Source organism: Coenobita brevimanus, chromosome 107, assembly GCF_032717465.1.
Source record: "Coenobita brevimanus isolate Jiangsu-jjx chromosome 107, ASM3271746v2, whole genome shotgun sequence".
In the NCBI taxonomy this organism is placed as follows: domain Eukaryota; kingdom Metazoa; phylum Arthropoda; class Malacostraca; order Decapoda; family Coenobitidae; genus Coenobita; species Coenobita brevimanus.
In genome coordinates, this window is record NC_137060.1 from 29,437,482 (window position 1) to 29,460,121 (window position 22,640).

Genomic DNA, 22,640 nt, shown 5'->3' on the forward strand with positions numbered 1-22,640 from the left:
AGTGGAGACTGTTCCTAACCCTTTTGTTTTGATGGTAACGTGAAAAATCAAAGCCATCATTACACTCAGAGGCTTAGATTAGGGGAAAATTTTTAAAACTGTCATTGAATCTGGCCAAATGTCACTGCATTTTTGGAATTTCTTAAAATTATAATTTGGAATCATTTGAGCTAAAATATGCTCCTAGAAAATCCTCCAGTCCAAATACAGTACTTACGTATTCATCTCCCTCACAAATATGATAATTTCTGTGAATCAAATATTTTAATTTACCAAAAGTGTAGCAGAACTATGACCATTAGAAAAACTTGATGCCAAAGTCTCGTATCTTCTTATCGGTAATGCACATTCTTATTAATTGTGTATGGTACTCAAAGCATGGTTCTGTATTTAAAGTGGTTCATACTTTTGACAGCCTTAAAACTAAGTTGAAACACTAATGAAATTAAAGCTAACAGGAAATATCTACATTTAATCTGAAACCTTTAAATGGAACTGTATGTGTGTAGTAAGTTTAATAATAGCATTAAATACTGATTTGTTTTTGTGTAGTGTATACTTAAGTCTGCTACAGTTTACTAAATACTGTGTCCTGAAGTGCTGTACATTTGTTCTCTGTCTGATGTAATATAATTAGTTTGTCATAAATTGCTACAAGGTCTTATTAGATGGTATTTCTGTTTATACTGTACTTTGCCCAGTGTTGTTCATCAAATTATTTATAGTCTATTAATAAAGTTATGTGAGTATAAAACCAACATTCCTGTGATGGCATTCTGGGGTGGTAATGTTTGTACAAAAATTAAAAATAAACAGTGTGTATGGTGGATTGGTTTATTTATAAATACTGTACAGTACAGTATACGTAATAGTTTTACTTAAACAATAATAGCAATCCCTTACTCGAAGTTGCCTTCAGCAGCTTTCTCCCCCCCCCACCCCCCTCCCTCTCGATTACTATCTTCTCTTCCCTCCATCTCACCCCTTTTTTCTCCCTTGCTGCCATGACAGTTCATCATTATTATTTCTTGACATAAGGAGTCAAGACAATTTTGTTTTTAACCGATAATTTTTGGTTCGCTACTTCAGCTGTGTGAGAGGTTCACAAAGGCTATATGAATGCATCCAGTCTACTCTGACATTAGAATGAAAGCATTTTCCCCCATGGTAAGCTGGGAATATGTAAATACGGTAATATCTGCCACAGTAAATGTACAGTGCACTGTGAAATGAAGAATGACTCAACACCGTTAAGCCATGAAATCTAGTTAATGTAAAAATATAATAATCCTTTGGTGGGAAGTAAAGGTTGCAAGAGGTCAGGATGATGATTATGGCAATGGTCATAAAAATTTGTAATTACTGGGTGCAAAAATCCAAACAAAATTTTCTGTAAATGGCCATAAAACTCCCAAAGACATGTTTATCAAAAAGTAGATGTGAAATTCTTTCACACTACAGTATAATAAAATCTGTTTATGACAGCTGACAGTGCTCTGGCCATAAATAGGAAGAAGGTTCTTTGATGAAACGTTTATCTAGGTCTTACCAAACTATGGAGGGGAAAAAATGGGCAGAAAAGAAGCATGAAGGAAAAGGCTAGGCCTATGGCAATCATTGCCTGTGAACTTTAGGAGTCTACGTTCAATGAATTATCCTCCGATCCACCTCGATCCTGGAATCTGGTATTACAACGAGAGAACTGAGCATAACTAGTAAAATGGTACATCAAACTGAAGAAAGAGTTGACTGCATACTCAAGCCTCTGATAGCTGGTGGTGTACTGTATCTGGGCTTCCTCATGAAAGATTCAAAGGGAAATACGTAAAATGGGTTCTTTTTTCGAAAATGGGTATTCTAGACACATACAAAGGAATATCAGTCCATACATGAAACATCTCATAGTTGGATCTTACCACAGGCATCTGATAATGAAACTTGGGAGGTGGGAGCATGCTGGGTCTCTCTCTCTCTCTTTCTCTCTCTGTAAAGCTCTATGTGTGCTTGTGTGTTAAAATGTGTGCACAGAGTAATTAGTGTGTGTGTGTGTGTGTACAGACTGAAAATAAATGCCAACAGTATCTTTACACCTTACAGCTTAATATCCCATGTTTTTATACATATTTACCATGATGTGTCAGCTCGAGGTGTATGTATGTCAAGTTCAAGTTTGAGGTGAAGGTGGCAGTGATTGTAGCGTATGCACCATGTGAGGACAGGAGTGAGAGAGAGAAAGACAGGTTTTGGGATGAGCTGGATGAAGTAGTGGGAGAAATGCCCAGGAGCTATAAAGTGATCGTAATGGGCGGTATGAATGGAAGAGTAGGCACCAAATCGAAGAGAGTGTACTGAGATGGTATGGTCATGTGGAGAGAATGGATAACAACAGAGTGGTGGAAAAGGTATACCTGAGCGAATTTGAAAGAGGGAGGAGGCGAGGTAGGCCAAGGAGAAGGTGGAGAGATATGGTGGATGAGTGTGTGAGGAAGAATGGTTTGGAAGTCGGTAAGGCTAGGGAACTGACAAGAGATCGAGCTGGCTGGATGAATGTTGTGAGAAGAAGTTCATGATCAGGGATTTGGCTCCCTTTTTTAACATGGAAGCGTCCGGATTGACTCAATCGGATACATTTATGTGAAGCTACAGAACGTGATGAATGTTTTTGACGTATCCGATAGAGCTAGGATTCCGGGGGCTTGAATGATGAATGAATGGAAGCATGGCCCATTGGATTGGGCAAATTTGGGCTGTCTGGACATCGCTACTCCTCACCCTGCCCTAGGGTGGGAAAGGAGGTCCGGATGATGATGATGATGATGATGATGATGGCCATGATGTGATGTAATTCTGATATTTTTCCACACTACTAAAATGAAATGTCATAGGTAGTTTAAAAGTTTTATCATAAAGGTCCCTAAGAGGAGGTTGGGTGCTTCACTGTGAGGGGAGAGACTGTTTACGCTCTGTGACAAAACCGAGTTTTCCAGCCCGGAGCTTTTTCTTCTAGCCCCATTATGAGTTAGTATATCGACTTCTAATCCCCTAAAAGGTATTTTGGTAGTATTAAACATGTGCTAGTAATGTTTTTGTTATGCCAGGCGCTTAAGGGTCGGCTTCCTGTCCCCAGAACGCCTAGAGCGTAGCTGGGTTTCCTTTCTAGACCGGAGCTTGGACACAGTATGAGAGGAACAGGGCATAAAAACACAGGGCAACAACCTTACACGTGTATTGACAAATTCTTTACTGTGGAACAGGAATACGTGTACACAATATGCTAATCAAAATTAATACATAGGCTGGTAGGTTAGTTTGAAGTATCGCACATAATATTAGATAAACAGGAGTCTTAATTCAGGTCTGGGGGGCAATACACAACTTTTACAGTCTCTGCACAAGAAGCTCTTTTCCACTAGGGAGGCAAAACACAGGTTTTACTTGTTCAGGGGAGCTTGCTCTGGCAATGACTCTGGTCCTAGTTTCACGAAAGTTATAAGAGTCATGTCACTGTTTTCTGTTTCTTGATTTACACAGGGTGGCAGAACACTGACACAGAGTTAAAAGAGTGGCACTGAATGTTTGCCTCTCGCCTTACACAGAACAGATGTGCACTGTTTCAGGTGTTTTTCCTGACTTCACTGAGTCAAACTTTTCACATACACTGCACAGTCCTGACCTCTCGCTGTCAGTCTGTAAGAGCCATATATCACTGTCACTGTTAGGGAATGTCACTGATCGGGCAAAGGGGAAGGGGGCGGCCTGGGGGATTCAGTCATCGACCTGGGGTAGGCCGAGTCCTTACTAGAGTCCCTTTGTCCTGCGGCCACGGAACCACTCTCAGGGGCGTCGTCTCTCGTCAAGGGTTTGGGTTGGGCGTGGTAAAGGACCCCTCACTGTCGGGGTTGGAGACTGGGCTCTGGCCCCTGGGGCTTCGGATGAACAGATCCTGGAAGCGCTCCCTCAGGCACCGCCTTCGTCGGGGAGGGTTGAGGTCTCGCCACGGGGTCCTGGGGGCGCCCTCAGAGGCCCACTGACTGCGGTCTCCTTCTCGTGGTGTCACTGTCAGGTTGGGGCTGCGGCGTCGTTCCCAGCCGGAGTCCATCAGGTGGAGGTCCTCCTCGGGGGCCAACTGGATGGAGAAGAGCCCAGGAGATAACACCGGGCCTCTTCACCAGTTCTCGGGGCAGAAGTTCTCCTGGAGGTTGCCTCGGTCTGGGTGAACAGAGGGGTGGCCTGCGCTCCTACCAGTAGGAAGGGCTGACCCCAGGTCACCCTCGCATTGCGGAGTCATGGGGGGCGAGGGGTTTTGGTGCCCCTCCCCGGTGCGGCTATGGGCCATCGCTGGGTTCCCAAGGGCAACAGACAGAGGGTGGCTATGGGCCATCCTTTCGCTGTCGGTGCAGCTTTGGGCTGTCACCAGGGCCCGACTCCCTGATGGGAACACAGACGAAGCGCGGCTATGGGCAGTCGCCAAAGTCCAGTATGGAGGGCGACGTGTAGACGAGGAGCGGCTATGGGCCGTCTCCTACCTATGGGCGCAGCTATGGGCCGTTGCCTGTGTCGTGCCCTCTGAGGCAGAAGGAGAGGGGGTGTACCTGTCACTCCCTGGTGCAGCTATGGGCCGTCACTGGTTCTGCAGGGGGAGTAGGCAGCACCTGATGAAGCAGCTATGGGCCATCTCCTTTGGCAGCCCAGCTATAGGCCATGGCCTTTTTTTGTGTTTGGCTTTTGGTTGTCACTGGGGCCCAGTTATAGGCCGTGGCCCTTTGGTCGGAGCGGCTATAGGCTGTCTCCTTATTAGCAGAGCGGCTATGGGTCGTCTCTTTGTTTGCGCGGTTTTGGGCCATCGCTGGGGTGCTGCCTGGAGCTGTAGGGTCAGCTCCACCACGATCCTGGCGAGGGCTAGCTCGCCCAAGAGGTAGTGCACTCGGACTGGGGTGGTCTCATCGAGCGCCTTCCAGGGAATAGGGGCGCGAGACCCGGGTGAACTTATGTCCATATAGACTGAACATGCTGCGCGCTGTCTACCCCTCCTTAGTCTCCTGGGGGTGTGGTGGAGACCTGGGTTGTCACGGCCGGTATTTCAGTTTTGAAACTGATATCTGCCATAGAAATTGTTAGAAATGAGAAGTACAGAGCAGCTGTGCGAGGAAGTATAGAAACTGTCAACAGCTTGCCACCGTGGGATAAGACTAGGCAGTCACGTATTGCACTGTGATACTGAAAACTGTTTTGTAATTATGAAATAAGGCGATAAGTTCTTATCCTATGCAGTATCACCCTGACATATAAGGGTTACGGTGGTCAAAGGGGCAGCTGCATTATCTAAATTCTTGAAATACTCTTATGAGAATTTTATTTTTTCACATTTAAGTATAATACTTTCATCTTATTAATTTGCATGAAACTATCTGAAAGTTCTAACACTTTTAGGGCTGCAAGTCTGGGTGTAAGTCTAGGAATGGACTTCAGCTATGTTTTGGTATGTTATTTTACTTCTGAGACTGAGTCCTGAATGACCATTGTCTGGTTTTCGAGCATTTTTCAAGTCTTGCCCAGACCATGGAACAAGTCCAATCTTCCTGGTGTCATCTAGCATGTATGGAGAGACAGTGCGTTAATAAAGGACCACCCGCTACACCCATGTGTTTCGACAACATCCTCTCAGGAAAATACTCATCTTCCCAGAAAACTTAAATTGACAATCCACAGCAGTCAAGAATTTGGATGTCTCGTAACTTGAAGGGTCAACACTACCACGTATATCGTGTAACTATCTCTTAGTGTGGACACCTCTTTCTATTAGGTCCATTCATTATTCTCTTTTGAGATGTACTACTAATATCTAAAAATTTCATATATTCCTAACCCTTAAATGCACTGGTCACTTATTTTTAAAATGGTTGTTTTCGACCCGTTCAGTGTGTGTGTGTGTGTGTGTGTGTGTGTGTGTGTGTGTGTGTGTGTGTGTTCAATTAGTGTAAGGTGAATGAATAAGCATCATACATACATTGTGTGTGTGTGTGTGTGTGTGTGTGTGTGTGTGTGTGTGTGTGTGTGTGTGTGTGTGTGTGTGTGTGTGTGTGTGTGTGTGTGTGTGTGTGTGTGTGTGTGTGTGTGTGTGTGTGTGTGTGTGTGTGTGTGTGTGTGTGTGTGTGTGTGTGTATGTGTGTTCAATTAGTGTAAGGTGAATGAATAAGCATCATACATACATTGTGTGTGTGTGTGTGTGTGTGTGTCCTGATGAATGTATACTGCAGAAAAGGCGAACAAGATAAAACTGCTAATAAAGTTCAAGGCTTGTCCTCTCTTTCCATGAATCATCGTCATTTGAAGTGTTTAAGCCATAAAAAGACAAGTGAGAATATCCTTTAAAAAGTCATTGGATATATGTATGTGTATGAAAGCATCCATGAGTGTGTGTGTGTGTGTGTGTGTGTGTGTGTGTGTGTGTGTGTGTGGAGTGTTTACAAGGCAAGCCACCCATTTTTCACCTCCCTCCCCCTAAACCCCTCTGTAACGGAACCCACCAATCCTTAAGACACCAAAAATTTAAAGCTCGCTGAAAATACTGGAGTTCCTGACCTGACTAAAGAGATACTGCCACAATTACAACACTCCTGACCTACCACAACTACCACATCTGATACAATACTGCCCTATAAAACAACACTCCCTACCTACCACAACTACCACAATCTTGTACAACCAGAACTACCATAATCCTCTTCTACCACAATCCTGTCTAACCACTACTACCACAGTCCTGCCCAACCAAAATTACCACAATCCTAGCCAGCCATTACTACCAATCACCACAATCTTGCCCTACTACAATCCTGCCCTTCCACAACTACCACAATCCTGTCCTACCACAACTACCACCATCACTCTCCACAACCTGACCTATATTTATTCTTCCTTATCCAGAAGCTAACCCGGATTTATATATATACACACACACATACCACAATACGTATGCGTCGCGTTATATAGATCTTGGAAAATTTATGAGTGTAAATGTGGGTATGTTGGGGTATATTTGGATGTCATTTGGAGCTGATGATATATATGAGATTTCTCTCTCTCTCTCTCTCTCTCTCTCTCTCTCTCTCTCCCTCTCTCTCTGATTCACTTGCGCTTTCTTTCACACCCCCGCCCCCTCTCTTTTATCAATCAATCTATTAATCACAGGTAACAGGGGTAGAGGAAAGAAGAAAGTAAGGGAGGGAGGGAAAGTGGAAAACAGGGAGGGGAAGGAAAGACAGCAGTTAGGGACACAGAGAACGTCGGTAGGCAGGCAGATAGGTTAAGCAGGTAGACAGGTGGGCAGGAAAGTTAGGTAGGCAGATACACGTAGGTAAGTAAGCATGGAGAAGGAGAGGTAGATAAATGGGTGGGCAGGTAGCGGGTGAGAAAGGAAAAGACGGATGGATGGGGAGTGGACGAAGAAAGGAAGAATGTAGTACGGAGAAAGAGTAGGAGGGAGAAAGGAAGGAAGGAATGGAAGGAGGCAGGCAGGGAGGGGGAAAGGGAGGGATGGAGAGATCATAAATTCTAGTGTCTCGAGGGGGTTCCCATTCTTACTCCCTTTTCCTCCCCTTCCCTTCTTTCTTCCTTCCCTCCTTCTTTGCCTACTTCTCTTCAATCTTTCCCTCACTCCCTCCTTTCATCTTTACCTTCCACCATTTCTCTCCCTCACCCCAACCTATCCTCCTCCCCTTCCACACACTATATTCCCTAGAGTTAAAAATACACTAACTCCTTCCCTTCCCTTACCCTCTGTTCCCCTCCTCTCCTTTCTCACTATTCTTTTACCCACTTCTCCCACCACTTTCCTTCCCCATTTCCTTTTCTCTATCTCCTCCATCCTATTTAATCTCAATCTCTATCTCCTCCCCTCCCTCGCCTTCCTCTTCTCCTCGTCCTCTCCCCTCCTCCAACCTCCTTCCTTCCCCCTCATTTCGTCCTTTATACCCTGTTTTTCCCATCCTTCCCCCCCTTCTCATCCTTCCCTTCCACCCGTTCCTATAGGACGACTCATTACTGTAGTCTATGATCGCGTGTTCGCTCCCCCTTCTTCCTCCTTCCCCTCGTCTCCCTCTCCTCACCTCCATCCCTTTTTCCCCCTTCCTTTCTGCCCTCCCCTTTTCTTTTCTTTCTCCATCTTTTCTCATTTCTCCCTGTTTGTTTCTTACTCCCACAGTCCCTTTCCTAACCTTTATCCCTCTTCCTCTTCTTCCTTTCTACGTCCCCCTCCTCTCCTTCCGTTCCCATTTTCTTTCCCCTCCCTCTCCCCTGTAACCTTCACTTCTGTCCACTATTTCTCTTTCACTTCCTTCCCCTCTTCCCTCCTCCCCCTTTTCTTCCTGTCCTACTTTCCTTCATCTCCATCTCACTCTTACTTCCTTCTCCTCAATCTAGCCCTTCCCCCACTTTTCATCCTTTCTTTCTCCCTCCTTTCCCTTTCGTCCCCTTCACTCTCTCCTCCTTCCCTTGCTCCTCCTCCGTACTCTTCCTCCTTTCATCTTTGTTGCTCACTCGATCCTAACAACCCACACGCCACACAACGTCTTCATCAGATCAGATAATAACGACCTATGGGTACACTACTGTGAGTCCGCTTTACACGCCCCCACGTTCACATTCCTTTGATATTACCTTCTTGAAACCGTTGACGTCTTTCATCGGTTCGTTCTTGACTCCTCCAGAAGATCTTTAGGGGGGGCCTCTTGCAGATTTGGGGCGATTGAGAGGCTAATGTAATCGTTCTTTGTTGTTGTAGCCCCAGGCTCTTCTGAAACGTGAACCCAGTGGACTGCAGCCTCAAGATGCTCTTCTACAGTCCACCATCCATCCTTCGTGGAATAGGGTACAAGCTGTGGGACGCTTGTATAACTGGGCAGTGGAGCCGCCCGGATATACTGGTGCCACCATATGAAGGTATCCCTCTTCAGCACCATTGAAATCGCTTAAAATTACGGCTACGTTAATTTCTTCATTACGATTACGATCGGACAAAGACTAGGTGTGCTCTGGGTAACAATTAAATGTCACGTAATTATACCTACAATCGTGATTATTCTAATGTAAATAACATAAAAACAAAAATAATCAATATTCAAAAGGTGCAGTGTTTTATAGTTCTATTTTGATTAATTAGGTGCACAAATATAGTACATACTTTAGGTCTTAAACACCAACTAATTCAGAATGTAAATAGCCTAAATAGACCTAAATTTAACAAACTCCGCTGACATACTTCTTTCACACACAACTATCATTTACAGCACCTATCACTGCCACACTCTACACGTTTCGCATCTACAGTAGCTTTTGGCTCGCCATTCCAAGCTTTACACCAGAGACCGACAACAAAGGACGAGTCCACACCCAAAGCTTGCTGACGTGGGCGGGAGTCTGGAATTGCTGTATGCCAAAGGTCTCGCCCGCACCCTCCCGCCCCCAGTGCGGCCCCTTGTATTGGTCACAGCGATGGGAAACTCACTCGTACTAGCAGGCGTTTCGTGTGGAGGCGACCTGAGACTCTGAGGAGACTTTTTCGAACAGGACGCGTTAAATGCAGACTTGATCATTTCCCTCCACAACATGCTGAATATTATCGTCTGTTGTGAGAGTAGTTAACCGCCTTGGCTCCGATTACGTACATTATAATACATCCAGACGACTTCATTCAGTTTAGGAGATATTTTTCAAGCTGGAGGGGTCAGGGACACGTTTCAATAAACCCTTCACTGCGAAAAATTCACTAAACTCATTGAAGTCGTCTGTAGAGAGCAAGAGTGAATTACATATAAATTAATAAATAAAATGCCAGCAGTATGAAGAAACCAATCAATTCCTTCCAAATTATCGTGGAATTAATTTCTTCGACAAAATCGTTTGGTGTTGTAGATCAATTACTCTAACCTGACAGAGACCATTAACCCCTCTCAGCATGGTTGACTGCCAGGTGTAGCGAGATTGGAGGGTAGATACGACTGGAAAACAAGGAGACTCATTCCTACCTCATAATTACCGCTCATCGATTTTCATGCTACCACGACTTGGTAATCACGACAGGGGAGTGGCTCAGTTCCGTCACATGAAAACAAACTCCCAGCAGTGGAATCAAAACGAAATCTCTCTCTCTCTCTTTCTCCTCTATTAATATCGTCCTCTTCGCCTTCCTCCGCCCTATTTTCTCACAGTCGGCAAACTTGGGAGTATGAATGCCTTACAGTTTTACACACTCCCGTACAGGAATGTGTGTGTGTGTGTGTGTGTGTGTGTGTGTGTGTGTGTGTGTGTGTGTGTGTGTGTGTGTGAGAGAGAGAGAGAGAGAGAGAGAGAGAGAGAGAGGAGGGGGCAATTTCTGCTGGCTTTTATAGGGGTAATGTGGTTGTTATTCTCCCTTTCTCTCTCTGCCTTCCTCTTCTTAATTTCCCCCACCACCTCATTTTCCTTTCTTTTTTTCCCTCCCATCCGTCCTTCCCTACCTCCTCCCCCCCCCCTTCTCTCTCCATTAATTTTTCTCTTTACCTTTCTCTCATATTTGTTGTTCACCCTCCCTTCCTCACTCCATTCATTTCCTCCCATACCTCTTTCCACTCCTTTCCCCTCTCCCTCTCCTCCATTCATTTCTACTCTTCTCTCTCTCTCTCTCTCTCTCTCTCTCCCCTTGGTCTATTCATTTTTCCCTACCTCTCCCTCCTTTCATTCATTTCTTCCCTTCCCTTCCTCCACTTTTCCTCTCTCCCTCCGTCCACTAATTTCCCTCTACCTGCCCTTCGTTCCTCCCTTCCTCCCCTCCCTTTCTCCCTCCTTTCCTCCCACCTCCCTCCCTTCATTCATTCATTCCACCCTCTTCCCTCCCCTCCTTCCTCCTAATGCATGTGTTTGTCCGCCAAATTACAACCCTGAAATAGGTACCCCCCTATTTCTGTCTCACGTTACGGCCATTCTCTCTTACTCTCACTCTCATTTATCCACTTCTTTCACCGCCCCCGCTTCCTGTCATTCATTCTCTTCTGCCTCTTTTTAATATTTTAGTCATACTTCTGCTTTTATTCATTCTCTTCATTCACTACTCATGCACTAACTTCTTTTATTTCATTTACACATATGTTATTAATTTCATTCTATCTACACTCTCTTCTCGTCCATTCACTCTATTCGCTCATCCATTTAGTTAGTCTTTCAACCTTACACTCTCTCTCTCTCTCTCTCTCTCTCTCTCTCTCTCTCTCTCTCTCTCAGCTCTTACTCATTTCCATAACACTGGTCTACCAATAATTTGTATTCCATATGTTTACGTCTGATTTCAATATTTTATCTTAGTCAATACACCTGTTAATTGTATAGTGTGACATTCATTATTTATCTATGATCGCTATATTCATACATCCCTCTGTCTATCATTCCATTTTACAAAACAATGTATATGCTATATCTCTATGATTGTGGCTATCTATTTTTTAATACCCAAATAATTCCAAGTTTGTTAGTGTATCTACTATTACATGTGGTAAATACTTATACCTCCTTCCATCTATCTTCTTCTGTATGTAGGTATGTATGTGCTGCTTGTAGACTATGTATGTATGTATGCGCAGATGAATGGAAGAATGGATGGATGTGCGGCATGGATAGATGGATGGATCTGGCCGTCTGTCTATCTGTGCATTCCTTCATTCACTTTTCCATTCACCTCTCCATTCATCACATGCCAAACGCTGAGACACTTGTGGGATAGTTCTACTCTCTTTTGCTCCCAGTGTCTTCAAATTTCCCTCCTTCCCTTCCACCTTGCACCCTTTCTTTCTCTCTAACTTCTCCTTTGTCAAATTCCCTTCACACCACGACAGAAAGAGAGAGAGAGAGAGAGAGAGAGAGAGAGAGAGAGAGAGAGAGAGTGTGTGTGTGTGTGTGTGTGTGCAAAGAAAGAACCTCACACTGTCATAAAAACCAGTTCTTCCCAAGGTGTACATAAGCAACGCGTAAATCAACACCAGTTCAATTTGCGTTACCGTGATGCTGGGATACAAGATGCAGAGGTCGTAAGAAGGAAGAATCTATATTTATCAACAGGCTTCCTTATTTTTAGTGTCTCATATCCTGACTGCATTGTTCAGTTCTGGCTACCATTCTCTCTCTCTCTCTCTCTCTCTCTCAAGTAGTGTGCTGTTACAGTTTAACATACACATACGCCAAGACCCACCAATAAATTCAGTCACTTTCACATACATACTAACAACAGCACCCATTTCTCTCTCTCTCTCTCTCTCTCTCTCTCTCTCTCTCTCATACACAGGACCAACGAATCTACATAACAGAGAGGGAATTTTTTCCCAGGCGGGGCGCGAGAGGGTGGGGGTGGAAAACAAAGCTAAACACAGCGGTCTGCTTCATCCTGGGGAAAAAACTCAAACCACTTTTTTTTTTTTACTCCCTCGCCCTTCCCGACAAATAAACTACCAGTAATTTGCATGTGGAATTAATATTAGCCTATTTTTGGAGGCCATACTCAATTACTGAAAAACTAATGGCTTAAAAAGTAAATGAAATCCCAGCTGCCGACATACAAGGGCCGTCCTCATAAAAATCTCTCTGGCCTTTCTCTTCCCCTCTCACTCTACCCGTTATTTAAAACTTATAAGATTTTTAGTCAGATATTTTGGAAGATTCCGCAATACTTGTACACTCCTTCCCTAAAATACCTAATATAAAAAGGGACTGGGAGAAACAGATGAGGGAAAGACAGAGGCAAGATGGCAGTGTGACATTAGGTCCGTTCGGGAAAAAAGCGCGGGAAAAGGGTAATGTTTGCAATGTTTTTACTTCAAAAATGGGGGGAGGGAGAAAAAAGGAAGAAAAATAAAGCAAATAAAGAAAAGAATTGGGTAGCGAGGGAGCTGGAATGGGGAAGAGGAGATACGGAAACGGGAGGGGAGAAAGTAGCTGAATAGAAACGACTAAGAAAGAGGAAGGGGAAAACAGATGAAAATGGGAGTGAACCAGAATGGGAAAGGGAGTGAGAGCGAGGGATGGAATACTGGAGGAAACAAAGCAATATGGAGAGAGAGAGAGAGAGAGAGAGAGAGAGAGAGAGAGAGAGTAAAAGAAATGAGAAAAAGAAAATATGGGAAGGGAGAGTTCAGTGACCAAATTTGAAAGTACGTTCCATGGAAAGAGAGAGAGAGAGAGAGAGAGAGAGAGAGAATCACAATAAATAATCAGAAAACACTTAAATAAAAAAAAAAAAATGTACACTCAGACTGCTATGGCTAAAATCGTCAGGAGTGAAGCAGGAATACAGTATTAGAGAAGCAGTGACCATGAATGAGTTAACATCAGCAGTAACTTACAAATCAGAGAATAAATGAAAACAAACTACAAATAAATAAAAACATTAAAAATAAAGGTTAAAGGAAATTATAAGCTACATAAAAAGAAAAGATTAATCACAAAAATATCATAATACATCAAAATAAATCAAAATGGAAACTAAAATGCATAACCATGGGAAGAAACACACACACACACACACACACACACACACACACACACACACAAATAAACCCAAAATACATCACAAATAAACATCCCAGGCTTCCAAATGAATAATACATTTATTCAGTGTTAAGTATATTGGCCACTGAATAATAAATGAGGCAAAGGGGACATGAGAGAGAGAGAGAGAGAGAGAGAGAGAGAGAGAGAGAGAGAGAGAGAGAGAGAGAGAGAGAGATAGAGAGAGAGAGAGAGAGGGGGGGGGGATTATATGGCATATATTGGATAATGATGAAACATATGGAATAAAAGAAATATCCGTCTATACTATGTATAGCCTGACAATATATTTCGTATGGGGTGGCCGTTTGTCTGAGTTACTTGTTTTACGGGGAGGGGCACGAACCCTCCGCCAAACCACTTGCTGACACGTAGGGAACACGTATGGGTTGGTTATATGATTACCACCCGGCGTTGTAAATGGTTTTCCACCTCAAAGCTTCAAATCTCCACAGCTCTACCATCACCACACTACTCCACAAAATTATTCCAATCCCAATCCGCAACACTGACACCTACACCCTGCCTCCAGCACACCTTCACCACACGACAGTTCACCACAAAAACTGTCCCTCCCACCACCACATCCACACTCCACCACGCAACTCACACAACAGCACAGGACCATTACACCCAAGCCCACACTCCAACACATAACTCACGCCATCGCACATCACACCAGAGCACAAAATAATCACAACCACACTCTTACTCCATCACACAGCTTCACATCTGAACACTCCACCCTCCAATTATACCCCTCACAGCCCACAACACCCACACTCCACAACACAGTATCATTATGGTCAACCCTCACTCCACATTACACCACACAAATAATCCCCCTCCCTTCTTACAACACCCACACTCCACCACAACACAAAATCATTACACCTATACCCTGACTCCACCTCACTCCTGTAAGCTAATCATCCACTTAAGGCTTCCACCCAAGCTCACACCTCCACACTTTAATGAACTTTACCTGCCCTACTCACGCCACGCACCTCGGTAAAGTCGAGTCAAGGAGGCGTTAATAAAACTTAAGGTTATTTTTTTTTTTAGCTTTGTTAGGTACCGGTATATACTTATCACACCTTCAGTAACAGTGTTAATCCTGTCAGTACGATGATTGGTTTTTATGTATTACACATGCTACTATACCCGTTTCACTTTTACTTGGCCTAGATTTCTTCCCATTTCACGTAGGTCAATGCCCGAAAAAATACAATACTACGTCTCTGCATCCTTGCCATAGCACTACTTTATGACTACCACCACATTCTAGTGTTTATTTATTGCTACAACTCAGGAATCATGAAATAAAGGTGACAATTTTAGGGCATGTATAAGTAAAAAGAGTTTATCAGACGAGTTTATTTATCTAGGGAGAGGCTTTTAGAAGTGGAAGGGTTAGACGCAGCCTTCAATGATCCCTTTACAAGATATCTCTCCACTGTATCTGTTTCAGTCGACATTAGTTTCACTACAGGTCCGAGTCTTCAATGCGGAGGGAACATAATTAACCCTCCTCCGTACTGGCGAAGCATTGACAGACATGAGGTGTCTGTAGGACAAAACTTATTCGTGGCCAGAATTAGGATAACTGTCATTGTACCAAAGAGGAACTCTCTCTCTCTCTCTCTCTCTCTCTCTCTCTCCAGCAGTAGCAGCATCTCCTCCCCTACCCTGGGTGGTAAATTTAGCTTTGGCATGAACGTCTATCTATCGATCCATCCATCCATGTGTCTACCTGTGTCTCTGTTTACCAATCCATCTATCAATAAACCTACGCCTCTTCCTAACCACCTGACTATCTATCAATGTACCGTACCTCCAAACACTTCATCCCAGAGTTCATCCGGGGTGGTCGCAACAGAAATGTCCCCCAGCTCCTCTAGCACCATGACCTCACTCCCTCCCGACAACCCAAGCCGTCCTTCCTCATGTACTCCTCAATCTTAATCTTGGTCTTCCCCTCCTTTTCCTTCAGGTACTCCTCTATTCCGTCGTTCCACCTCGTTCTCGGTCTCCGTCTCCTCTCTCACGTACCCTTTCACTTCAGTTCTCTATCTTGTTCTCGGTCTTCTCCTCCCTCATGTGCTCCACCACTTCTTTTTTTTGTTTTACTCCCCTTTTTACCTATGTACTCCTTCACTTCATCCCTCCGTCTCTTTCTCAGGTCTCCTTCTTGTATTCCTCCACTTCATTCTTGGTTTCCCTCTCCTTCTCTCTCATATACTCCACTTCGTTCTCGGTCTCTCTCTCCTTCATGTACTCCACTTCGTTCTCGGTCGCCCTCTCCTCTCTCATTACTTCTCCATTCTATCCCTCCACCTGATTCTCGGCTTTCCGCACCTCATTCTTCTATCATTCACACTATTTTATACATCAAATAACTTATAAGTTTCTAACCTCTTCGCAGGCACTGGCTCACTTGCATATTTCATTCAGGCTGAATCACACAACTTTGTTCGGCTGAAAGAATTTGTCATAATGTTAAATGCATATTTTTATTTACGTGAATATCACACGACTCTGTTCATCTTACCAGCGTATCACACGACTTTGTTCAGAAGAAATATTCTAAGTCAAACTGCTAAAACTCATTTCTCACTGAAGCCAACCTTGCATAACTTTGATCAGGTAAGACAGATGTTATGTCAAAATGTTACTAGGTCTCTCTTTACTGCCAGAATCACAAGACTTTTCAACTGATATTTTCTGACGATCAGATGTTAAAATTCATCACTTAATTAATTTTACAGTTTATTTGTGCTATCTTCATACGTTTCCCCGAAGCGGCCTAGTTCTGAAAGAGTTCATGAAGGCTCTGCCTACCTCCAAGAGTTTGGAAAGTCGCTACTAAACTGTTTTCTTTGTGTTCCTCTCCTCCTTTCAACCACCACGCTCTCAAACAATCTTAAACCCTTTGGATGTGAAATATACGGTACACAATATTTTAATGACATGATCTGGCTATGTCCAAGAGAAACATACAGTAACACACACACACACACACACACACACACACACACACACACACACACACACACACACACAAAGTAGCAATTAACGTCTTGGCCGAGAATAACCAACTCCACACTTTATTCCAGTTAACGACGGACGATTTTAGTCCCGGAAACTTAGAGCAGTCAAACATAAAGTCTATGTATACTCTTCCACTCTGTTCTTGGTCCACCTCTCCATCTCCTTCCAGCTACCCCACTCTGTCAGTCTCTCACTCGCCATTCGAGCCCACGCACCTTGAAGTATTACTCTTTCTTTCCACATTAAATATCTTACACAATTTAGCGGCTTTGAAGTCAGAAATGGCACGTGTATTAAATGCTGATACGCCCTTCTAGAATTAAAAGAATATGAAAATAAACTCGCACAGAGGAAGTCATGTGTAAGTAGATAAATCTCTCTCTCTCTCTCTCTCTCTCTCGCCACTTCCTTACCATTGTTCTCCTCTTCATCTCTTCATTCACAATCCCCTTTCCTACAGTTTCCTTCACAACTCTTTCCTTCCCTCCTCTATCTTTCCTACAGCTCTCTCCTTCCTCCCTTTCTCCCGCTTTTTCCTCCCTTTTTCCTTCCTCCTCCTCTCCTCCCTTTCAGTTTTTCTTCCTTTCTTATATTAAAGACACTTTGTATTTTCCTTCCTTCCTTGATATTTTCCCTCATCCCTCCTTCCCACGTTTCCACCTAATTTCCTTCATATTTTCCTGTTTTTGGTTCGTCCCCACCTTTTTCCTGCTTTTCTTCCTATTTCTACCCTTCCTTCCTCGCCTATGTTTTTCCTTTCCTTCCTATTCCTGTCCTTACTTCTTTTCCTTCCTTTCAATCATTATTTTTTATTTAATCTTTAATTCTTTCATTACTTCCGTATTGCTTCCCTCCTTTACTCCCTTACACATTTTCTTCTTTCCTACTTTTTTTCTTCCTCATCTTCCCCGCCTCAGTTTTCCCCTATATCCATCCCTTATTTTACCCTTCCATATCATCTCTCATTCCGTCCACATTTCTTTCCATTTCTTCCTTCCTTATCTACTTCCCACATTTCCTTTTTTCCTTCCTTCTATCCTTAATTTCATCCAACTTCCTTCCCTCCCACCCCAGGCTCGAGACTAAAAGACAATCTCAGTACGGATCTCTGGGTCAGCGCAGCCGAAACGTGACGTAAGGGAAGGCGTAGGAGGCGGGGGTTCCTATATTATGGCGGGAATGACTGGGTAAAATCACACTACACTGGTACAAAACACGATTATTAACGACAAAACAAGGTGCCTATTAAAAGGTAATAAATAAAACATTCATTAATTATAGAATTTAACTGGCACCAGTCTCTACTTAGCACATAATTGATGAAATTTTGAAATATAAAAAGAACGCCTCTTGTTAAAGGGAAAAAATAGGTAAGTGTCGGTAAAAGCTAATTCATCACACGGGGACCTATTTTTGTCGGGGAATGAGGCTAAGGGTCTTATCTAGCCAGCCAATTTGTGCTACTCAGGCTTTAGTACCAGAGAAATAACTAATAAACTCTAAAATAAGATGCAAAAAATGGTGGCACCTGGCACCTAGGGCTTAGGGAGGGCGGACAGGGCAGCTTATAAAAACGAAGAGAGCGGCACCCCCTAGAACAGTCGACGGGGCACCACGCTGAGGAGAGGAGGTCTGTCAGCTCCCACACGGCGGTTTAACTCTTCTCTAAGAACTTCCTAACCTTACACAGAAGGTGAGAGCATTAATATTTTTCCCGATTACTTTATGCCGTTATTTCAATTAAAAGATAAAATGTTACTGAAACTTATCAGGCAAATTTAAGTTACAGTGAACAGTAATGCTTTAAAAAAAAGTTAAACCTGTCTTCAGATTTTAGGGCTGATGTTCATTACATAAATTAAATTGCAGTATAGTACATACAAACTACTCTGGTTACAGTCACCGTAATTTTAGATGCGGGAGTATCTTTACGAGCGGACTGTGTCTTCTACCAATTTACTTAAACGAGGTGATTCAAACACGTAGACCTCAGCGGCTTCAGCAAAGCCACACCCCATAACACACGCCACTCTCATATCACATCACATAAAACCTCCCTCTCACATCACACAAATCGCTTAACCCAAGAGCTCTGAAGCTCTCCCATCTGGTACTTTCGCACTTGTTTGCATAAATGAATGACCTTTCATGTTACTTGTTCTACGCAAATCGTGCTTTACGTGACACGAATTGTGGCAGATGAACTGAATATTATATAAATACTTTGAACTTAGCTTTATAATTTTAAAACTGCCGTGGTACACATGAATGTTTTTATTGTTACTTACTATAATATCGGGTATACCTCTTCCGCTTGAAAACTCCTGTCAGTTTTCTTCCTGACGCCATACATCCATATTCAGTTTAGGAAAAACGTCCTCGCTCTTCAGCGACTAATGAAGTGTGTGTGTGTGTGTGTGTGTGTGTGTGTGTGTGTGTGTGTGTGTGTGTGTGTGTGTGTGTGTGTGTGTGTGTGTGTGTGTGTGTATCATGCAATCAATTTTTTCAACAATCTTCTATCGCTACGTCCATCAACGTACATCGTTTGATGCTGCATCGCTTATTCAACTGACGATCTCAAATTAATGTAATTTTAATACTTAAAATCTATGCATTATTGCAGCTTAGGGCTGGTGTCACATTTAACACTTTCAGTACAACATTCTTGATTCCGCCAGTCGATTTTTTCAGCTTAAGGAACAACTCTGGTAGTGAAAGTTAATTTATTTTATAATACTTTATAAACATGTTGCTGATTTTTTGTTCTTGGAATTTCGTGCCAATATGCTTCATTACAAGAGATCTCCTCTATGTGGAAAAAAAATCGTCGATACGACGAAAGACCATCAGACTGAAGAAGTTAATGGATTTTTTTTTACCATCAATATAATTAAGACCAGTAAAAACGCCTGGTGGTGGCAGGATTAAAATAAGGCTAATTCATGGTACTGAAAATACTGTTATGGAAATTGGGTCGGCGCAACAGGGATATATACTGCAAAGGCCCGTAATGTTCATGTTCTGTGATTAGGAATCGTTTTCTTGGCACAGCAGTCTTCTGAACACCTTTTCATTAGCGACTTATTCTGCATTTTGCAGCCACATCTTCCCCTCCATGTCATTTCTGTCCCTGTATTATACATACACTCTGCATTAGTGGCATACAAGGGGATACCGTGGCGAGGATAAGCTATGTCCACAGGAGTAAAGACATGCTGGAACTTAAGCTAACTTGCTATGTTGGCACCTTAACTTTTCACTCGGTAGTCGCACCGAGTTTGGCCTCGGCTCGAATATGGATCATAAGTGCTATTTTGTCGTCATCATCATGTAATATTTAAAACTATGATATTGCTAAGATTACCAATATTAATCTATCATCATAACTTATGATGATGATGATAATAATAGTAATAGTAATAATACATAATAATAATAATACTAATAATTATTATTATTATTACTACTACAACTTCTACACTCACGAAAGTGACCATCGTTACAAACACTAACGGTACTGATATTTATACCATTAAACCATGGTCGGGTTGGGATACCTCCCACATAGATATAAAAATCGTCTAGAGGCATAAGAATATTACCCAGTGACGTCATTCCCAATAAATGAAAAAAAAATATTCTGCACCAAGGATGACGGTCCGGTTTAGTTTTTCTATCTACCATCCGACAAATTTTTTCAGCTTGGGAATGACCTCGTTGTTAAGGGGTTAATTAAGGGCAATCTGACCCTTCCAGTTCCAAAATGCCCAAGCTAAGAAAAAACGCCATTTTAAAACAGTTACCCTCCCAACAAGTTTTTTTTTTTTTTTTTCTGGTTACAACCCGAAGATTTTTCCAGACTGGGAAATGCCGTTCGTAGTGAATAACTTACTGAAAGTCATAACAAACACCTCCAGTTTGAAAAGTTCCCCTAAAACTGAGTAAAATCGTCCAGAAAGAGCACGAATGAAAAAAAAAAAAAAGTACCGTGTTTACTGAATGGGTTACGGAGATACCGAGTAGGATTTAAGCTGTTCAGAATGATGACGATTTTTTCATTTTATTTTCACTACTACCCAACGGTTTTTTACATGAAACGTTTCAAGCTGGAGTTACACAAAGCTCTTATTAACTCCTTCCATCGGGTGATTTTTTTATAATTGACGAGACTTTGTTAAATCTTTGGAGACAGTCTTTAATGAGAGGGTAACCAATAGTCTCCGTTACTCCCTTCGCAGCCTTATTTCCCTCCCAAAGCTGAATAAAACCGTCTGAAGAGCAGGAATAAATTGTGTAAAGTCCTACGATTGAAAGGAGGTTACTAGCTTTACAATAAAAGAGTTCCCCTGCACAACATAAAGCATCTGTAATGTAGCCTGGAAAAAAGAGAGGGGAGTTTCGTACTGAAGATTAGCCCCTTGAATCCAATGACGTATTTTTAGCTTATTCTTACCACTAAACACTTTTCACTCTAATTTAGCCTAAAATTACCATCTCCATCTTGAATTCTGTTTGATAACAAGAGATGAACACTTGAATGTGGTGCAAGTAATGAGGATGTGCTATAGAGAGGATGTAGCGCTGCAATATTGTCTTTTTCTGCCACTGAGCTCCGTGTAATAAGCTACAAAGGGACGAAAATCTGAACCACGCTAGGGTGAAAGAACTATATAACACAATTTACTTGCCACGTTCAGAATGGATATCATGATTAAACCATTCAGTCCAATGACGTGTGTTGTGTTTTATTCCGTTTGACCGTTCTTTTAGCTTAGATTTTCCGATCTCGATTTTGTTTAGAATAGACTTGTCGAAAAGGTGAAGTTAGATGCATCCTTTATTAATTTTACACTACAATGATGTCATCAATTGTTGAATAAAATCGGCTGGTGGTAGTAAGAATAAACTACAAATAACACGTCACCAAGGCAGCTAAATGGCTAATCCCCATCAATCCCATGGCGTGCTTTATTTGATGTACTCTTGCTATCTTCAGACGATTTAATTCCCCTTACAAAAAATATCTAACCGAAGGGATTAGATATAAGTTTAATCATGTTCTCTTCAGACGATTTAAATCAATCCTATCATAGACTTTTGGAAGTGAAAGGTTCAGACAGTCTTCATTAATCCCTTCATCATCTCTAAGCCGAATATAACAATCTTTCCTAGTGGTAGCAGCAATAACACACAATACGGTGCGTCCTCAGAGTGAAGGGGTAAAAAATAAATCTCAATAACCTTGCGATGGTTGGACTTATATTAATTCCTTCACTCGGATGTTTTTTTTTTTTTTTTTTTTTTTTTTTTTTTTTTTTAAGCTCAGGGACAGACAGGCGAAGGAGCAGGAGAATATTTAATCACGTGACTATAATATAAATATGATCTGCCCAAAGTAACAAAATCGACTAGAAGTAAGAATATGATGAAATATTTGTCATCGGATGGATGGGATAACGTACTGTACCCTCGATATGGTTAAACTCTCTTTCCGCAAAGAAAACTATTAAGCAGCTACACTATCTTCCGGCTTCCTTCCAGGTATCAGTTGTATATATTTTCGAGTTATTTTATTCATGATTAAAATATTACCTGCTAATTTATTAAAATATCTTTATTATAAAGAATTTTACAGAACACAGGCTGCACTGGTAAACTATAGCCTATAGGAAAATGGTTGTATAAAATACTCGTATATCTCTTCACTCATGCAGCAACCAGACGCTTTACAATCAAATCTGGGTGAATATTACAAGGACAAAATGCGAAAAATAGAACGATCAGTGCTAACAGTTATTAGGGAGCCTTGGTTATCGTAATGTTGTTTATGATTCCCTCCACTAGGAGCCCAGGTTTATATGGCGTAGTGAAACTTGGGTTGTGGACACCCTAGATTTTACATACTGATACTATACATAGGAAAAGTTCCCAATTTTGCCACATCCTCTTTCGTGACTAACGTTCTCCATATGGGACGGTGTTGGACAACTTAAAATAACAACTAAGGAGTAAACCCCAAA

General features: G+C 42.3%; 1 protein-coding gene across 1 annotated transcript in view; it reads left to right on the forward strand.

Annotated features, from left to right (window-relative positions):
• Nucleotides 1–18,235: 18,235 nt before the first annotated feature.
• Nucleotides 18,236–22,640, forward strand: part of LOC145416776 (uncharacterized) — a 55,139-nt gene continuing 50,734 nt past the window's right edge. The window contains exon 1 of the mRNA XM_080285696.1: nucleotides 18,236–18,313. The gene's annotated coding sequence lies outside the window, so the exon portion shown is untranslated. The remainder of the gene's footprint in view (nucleotides 18,314–22,640) is intronic.